The sequence below is a fragment of the Eptesicus fuscus genome, chromosome 13, assembly GCF_027574615.1.
Source record: "Eptesicus fuscus isolate TK198812 chromosome 13, DD_ASM_mEF_20220401, whole genome shotgun sequence".
Lineage (NCBI taxonomy): Eukaryota > Metazoa > Chordata > Mammalia > Chiroptera > Vespertilionidae > Eptesicus > Eptesicus fuscus.
The window spans coordinates 83,647,415-83,654,004 of record NC_072485.1 but is presented as its reverse complement, the minus strand read 5'-3'; positions in this window follow the sequence as shown (position 1 = coordinate 83,654,004).

Below are 6,590 nucleotides of genomic sequence, written 5' to 3'. Positions count from 1 at the left end.
GGGTCCACCGAGCGCCCTTCACTTAATTCCGTGGTCGGCAAACTGCGGCTCGCGAGCCATATGCGGCTCTTTGGCCCCTTGAGTGTGGCTCTTCCACAAAATACCACGGCCTGGGCGAGTCTATTTTGAAGAAGTGGCGTTAGAAGAAGTTTAAGTTTAAAAAATTTGGCTCTAAAGAGAAATTTCAGTCGTTGTCCTGTTGATAGTTGGCTCTGTGGACGAATGAGTTTGCCGACCGCTGACTTAACTGTCTGCAGAGACCTATGTCCCAATAAGGGCACGCTGCAGGGCTGGGGGTTGGGGCGCGGACACAGGCCGGTGTGTGTGGGGGGGGTGTCTGCGAGGGCCCTGGTTTCTTGGCAGCACCCTCCCTGCCCCCTCGGCCTCCCCCTCCCTCTCCAGGCCCAGGGCCAGGCCCCTCCTGAGACAGGGGTGTGGGGGTGCTTAGGCCGGACCAGGGGTGGCCCATGGGGCAGGCCTGCCAGGGGCTCCCAGGTCCCACGGTGGGCAGGGTTGAGGGTGGACCCTCCTCTTTCTTCAGGGCCCCCTGGGCTTTTGCTGCTTGCTGGGGCTCCCTGGCAGAGTGCACCTCCTTTCTTAGAAAGCCCCCCTCCAACCCAGGATGAGGGTCTCTGTTTGTGCTTAATGGCCTCTGGACACCCACTGCTCCGCGTCCTATCCTGCTGGGAACCGGCCCTGACAGGCTCCCTGCTCGCTCTCACTAGGGTGTGAGTGGCTGCTGCCAGCTTCTCCTGAGCCATCCGTGCAGAAGCTTTGCCCCTCACAGGAAGTCTTGACCCAAAAGGTAACCGTGGAGCGAGGGTCGAGAGGGAGGGATGCCTCACCCATCCCAGGAACAGCCCCGCAGGCCGCACCCCTCGCTGAGCCTCGGCCCCCATCTGCAAGGCGGAGACCTTATCACGCCGTCTGCGCCAGGGTGAGGAGCCTGGGGGACAGAGGCCTGTGCGGGGCGGGGCCCTGGGCCTGGTCGGGATGGTGCCTTCCGGTGCTGGGAGGGCCTGGTCCCTCACCGCAATCCCCGCTAATTCATCTCCCTGTCCGTGGTGGTCACTCTGTGGACACGGGTAGCCTCCGGCTCAGGCTGCCCAGCTGGGCACAGCTCTAGCCTCAGCACCTCCCCCCCTGCCCCCCCCAGCTCCCCCCACAGGCTCCTCCCTCCCCACCTGTCCCGGTTCCCACAGTGAAAGGATGGAGACCTACAAAACCCTCCAGTGGCCGGTCAGCAAACGCTTACCCCACAGTGACCCCTGCTGGGCGGAGAGGAAGTTGCTCCGGGGAGAAACGGGGAAGCTGGTAAAACCATCCCCTCCCGGGGCCAGAGCCGCCTGGCGGGGGCTGCCCAGCTGCCAGAGCCAAGGTGATGCCTCCAGGAGCCGCAGGGCCGCTGAGACGGGGCCTGGGCCACCAGCCCTGCCCGCACCTCGGTCTCGGACGCCCAGCCCCCAGGCTGTCGGAGAACAAACGCCTGTCGGTTAAGTGCCCATCTTAATCAGATGCACCCATTGTGCAGGTGGGAAGACTGAGCTCCCAGGGCTCTGATGGGGGTCTCCGGTGCGCTCACGAGGGGTGGCAGGCGGAGAGCCGGTGTCGGCAGGGCACTGAGGTCGGGCAGTGATTGGCCAGACCCAAGGAGGAAGGGAAAGATGGCTCAGGCGTGGAGAGAAGGGGGCATGGAGGGGGCTCACCAGCTGGGGATCCGGCCAGGCCTTGGGGACCCAGGATCTCTCCACCTCCTCCGGGGAGGCCTCCTGCAGCTTCCTGTCTGGCCCTGCCCCCATCCTTCCGTCCTCCCTGCTGGAGCTCTGGCTGAGCGTCCCAGGCTGGGTGGGCCGGGCTCTCCCCGCCCTCCTCCCGGGGTCTGGTGACGCGGGTGCGAAGTGGCTCAGCCCGGCTCCGTGACAGCACGCGCAGCCCCCAGCTCGGGGCTGGCACCGAGGCCTCCGCGGAAGCTCTGGGCACAGCCCTCGCCGACCCCGCGGGTGGCGGTAATTTGAAGCAGCTGACGGGCATCCGTGCCAGGAGCCTGCGCCACCTGGCTTTCTCCTTCACACCTGGCAAGGACGGCCAAGGCCAGGCCCGTGGCAACTGCGGCTGCAGGGAGCCCGCGGCAGCGACGGGGCGGCCCCCGGGCCTGGACAGCAGGCGCTGCTGCATCTGTGGCCGTGGCGTCCGTGGCCTCCGTGGCCTCCGTGGGCTCAGGCCAAGGGCGGGCACATCTAAGGGCGAGATGAGCAGCTGTGCCCTCTGAAGGCTCCGTGCGTCGCTGGGGGCGGGGCCTGGCAGCCATATGTCAGTCTGGGATGGGCATGAGGAGCTGGTCCCCCGTGGCCCACGGCTCCCGGGGTGGGCAGGGGCCTGACTGACGTGTGTGTGTGACAAGGACGAAGGATGTGCCAGCCAAGGACTGCCATCTCCTCACTCCGCTGAGGCGTGAGGCTCGCCAGCTGGCATCCAGGCTCCGAAGAGCCTCGGGACGTATCCGGGGTCACCCTGGCGCTGGGCACCCTGGCGCTGGGCACCCAGCAGGCCTCTCTGTCTGGCAGCATCAGGGGTGCCCACTGTGGGACCACGCACCCAGTCCCAGCCGGTGTGGGGAGGAGGCAGGAGCCGGTGGGCGCCCAGGCAGGGGGGCCCAGGAGAGGCCGGAGGCAGCGAGGGCCTGGGCGGAGGGAGCCCCGGGCTGAGGGAAGGAGTGACTAGAACATGGTGGGCAGGTGCCCGGGCCCAGGGACCCAGGGACGGGGGAGGGAGAGGCGGGGTCCTTGGGAAGGGAGGCAGGGACTCAGCCCAGAGGCTGCCCAGCCCCTCACTCTGCCCTGCTCCCCACCAGCCCAGTCTCCCCCAAAGTACCTGCCACAGCTCACAGCTTCCTGCGCCCCCAGGCCCCGCCCCCCCCCCCCGCCCACGTTCCCTGGAGGAGGAGAGTCCCTCACCCTCAGGCCAGGCTCTGGGAGGAGGCTCTCCTTCAGGGTCAGGCCCAGCAGCTGGGGCCCCTGGGAGGAGCCGGGAGGGACTGGGACCTTCCCCTCGGCGGCCCCCTTCCCTGGTTTGACGATCCCCTCGGCCCAGTCAGATCTCTCCCCGCACCCCCCCCCCACCCCCTGGCAGCCAAGGCAAGGGGCCAGCCAGGCCAGGAACCGCCAGAGGCTGGGGTGTGGAAGGACTGGAGCCGGGTCCCCGGGGGGCAGCGGGGGGACCCAGCCTCTGGGCCAGCAGACGGCTCCTGCCGGCACCGGGGTGCTGAGAGGCTGACTCCCCGCCGTGGGGCGGGCTCCTATGGGAGGTCTGGGTGCCTCCCCTGCTGGCCTCTGGGGGGGGGGTCCCACCTGCTGGGTGAGGGGCTCAGACCCAGGGCTGCTGCTGCAGAGCCCGGGGGCCCCCTGTTGGGACAGCCGCTGGGGGCGGAGCCCAGACAGACGCCCTGGCTGCGCACTGTGGGGCCGCGCGCCCCAGGCCCAGCGACGTCTCTCTACCTCGCCTGTGGGCACCGAATCGTGTGCCAACCAGCGACGCCTGCTCACCCGAGACGCACATCTGTCGGCTCTCGAAGGAGAGTGAGGTCCGGCCGGCGCCGCTCAGGGGCTGAGCGTCAACCCACAAACCAGGAGGTCAGGGTTCGATTCCCGTCAGGGCACGTGCCCGGTTGTGGGCTCGATCCCCATGGGGGGCGTGCAGGAGGCAGCGGATCAATGATGTTTCTCTCATCGATGTTTCTATCTCTCTCCCTCTCCCTTCCTCTCTCTCTAAAAGTCAATAAAAACATCTTTTTAAAAAGGTGAGTCGACAAGGCCGCGTCAGCATTGAGGATTCCACTGGACACCTGGTGACCACAGCCACACGCCCAGCGTCTGTCCCGACGCCGGGCACCCCACGCTCAGGGCTCATCTGATTCTCACAGAAACGACGAACGTCACGCTCCCATTTCACAGACGGGAAAGTGAGGCAGGGAAACCACGCAGGCCCTGCCCAGGGACCCGCACGGGGAGGACCGGGAGGTGAACCCGGGGTGATGTACCCTTCACCCCGAGCAGGCCCCGGTCTGACCCCAGGCCCATGGAGGGTTCTGGGCCAGCGATGCCGCCCGCGCCGGCCTCCCTCCCCCGTGCCCGCGCCGGCCTCCCTCCCCCGTGGCCCGCGCCGGCCTCCCTCCCCGTGGCCCGCGCCGGCCTCCCTCCCCCGTGGCCCGCGCCGGCCTCCCTCCCCCGTGGCCCGCGCCGGCCTCCCTCCCCCGTGGCCCGTGCCGGCCTCCCTCCCCTGTGGCCCGCGCTGGCCTCCCTCCCCTGTGGCCACGCCAGCTTGTTACGTAAACACCAGTGAAGACAGTGCCTGCCCGTGGGGCCGGGTCCCTGGTGGGCAAAGAGGCGGAGCTTCCCCCGGCACCTGCGTGGACCCACAGCTCCCACCGACCTGAAGGCTTGGGGGGGGGCTTGGGCCACCACGCGCCCCTGAAGTGCCCTGGGGGAGCCCCTAGAGCCTCAGTCCGAAGGGCTGACCCCGCTGCTCCCTGTGACGCCGGCTCCGACCCCCAGGCCAAAGGTCAGCTCCCCCTCCGGGCCCTGGCGCTGGGGTGCCCGATGCCGCCCAGCTTTGTCCCCACTGTGCCGCGGCCGTCGGCGGACATCACAAATACCTCTCACGTCTGTTTTTTCAGAAAGTACGTGTCGTGGGCAAAGAAGGCAGACACACGGGCGCTGGCGAGGGGAGAGGGGGCTTCAGACCCGGGAAGGGACAAGCGGGGCCGCTTAAGTCCTACCTCCTGCCCCCCTGCCCCCCGGGGGATCCCTCCCCTCCAGGGGGCGCTGGCCTGCGGCGGGAGGAGGGACGGGCGAGCTGGGGGTGCAATGCAGCGGGCTCTGCGGGGGCATTGCAGGGCCCAGGGCAGACCCGGCCCTCTGCACAGCACCGGCCGGCCGGAGGGGCGTGGAGTCGCAGAAAACTCGCTCCTGCCGCTCCGGTCCCAGCCCCCTCCCCCCTCCCGGCTGCACCGGCCCCTCCTCCCGGGCACAGCCGCCCCACCCCCCACCGGCGGCGGCGCTCACCGTGCAGCAGGGCATGAGGGGCGGCGGCTCCCCTCCAGGCGGGTCCTCGGCGCGCGGAGTCTCTGCTCGGCTCTGCGGCCGGGCCCCGGTGACCGCCAGCGGCTGCCCAGCCCGGCTCTCCTCCGGGACCTGCGGCTCCGTCCCGAGCTGGCGGGGTGCGAGGGGAGGGCCCGGGTCGCGGTGCAGGAGTGAGGGCAGGGGACCGGCTCCCAGCGGGTGGAGGAGACACGTGCCCCCGCTGGACGCACAACTGCCCCCGCCCCCCGCCCCCCGTGCTTCTGGGGAGCTGCAGTGTCCGCGGGCGCCTCCGCTGCCTCCCGCCTCCGCGGCTGCGGGCTGCGGGCTGCGGGCTGCGGGCTGCGGGCTGCGGGCTGCGGGCTGCGGGCTGGGCCGGGTGTTACCTGACTTGCCTCCGCCCGTGGGCAGGCTTGCTTAGGGGTCACAGTAAGAAGCACCCCCAGGAAGACCCTCCTGCCAGGGCACCCCCTCCCCACCCCCGCCGTGGCCTCTCCCTGCAGCCGGAGTTGGGGCAGAGCTCGAGGCACAGAGAGGGTGGGGCAGGCCGGACGCACAGCACATCCTGGGGCAGGGCTCAGCGGATTGCAGGGTCCCCCCACTCCCGGGGCCAGCACCCCCTCCCTCACCCCCTCAGCCTAGTGCTGCGCCCCCTGCTCGGCCCACCTCCCGGCTGCCGCCTGCCCTGTGGGGGTGGGGGTGGGGGAGGGTGGGGTGGGGGGTGGGGTGGGGGTGGGGGGCTCCCCCGGCGCTGTCCTGGGAAGCCTGAGACCGCAGGCCCCACAGCCTCCTGCTGGGGCGGGGACAGGCTCCTCGTCTGGGGTGTCAGCTGCCGACCCTGGTCCTCCTCGTGGGTGTCTGCCTCCCGGGTGCCAGCCTCTCCCTGACACACCCCTTCCCCGCTGGCCCCCCGCTGCAGGCTCAGGGCTGGGGTGCTCCGAGGGGCGGCCTGGGTGCCCTGCACACTCTCCTGAGCGGGACCCCCGAGCCGCTCCCTCACCCACATTCTCACATCCAGGTGGAGGCAGAACGCCTACAAGGCGATGGCCTGGGCTGTGTCACCATCTCCCAGAGCTGCTGGGTGACCCACCCCACCCCTGGGCAGCCCCTCAGCCTCTGTGCCTCAGTTTACCCTACCTCATGAAGACGGGTCATCTCCCCCCCCCCCTCCTCAGCCTCACTGAGCACCAGGCAGCCCAGGGCCGGTACAGGCAGTAAGTACTACGGCCCGTGCTCACCTGAGCTTGTCAACGGGTGAGTACCTGCCCAGGAGGCTGGCTCAGGCCAGGATTTAGAGACCTCTGAGGCCAAAGCCGTGGGCGTGGAGACCTGCTCAGTGAGGGAGGCTCCGTGTGTGCGTGGGACGGGGCGGGGCTGAGGCTCACGGAGGCGCACGTAGGGCAGGCAGGGACCTGAGAGGCGCAGAATGGACGAGGGGTGGGCGGCTCCTCCCCCTCCTTTCCCGTCTTTGGCAAAGAGGTGGGGAAGCCTTGAGGAGGAGGAATGAAGATGACG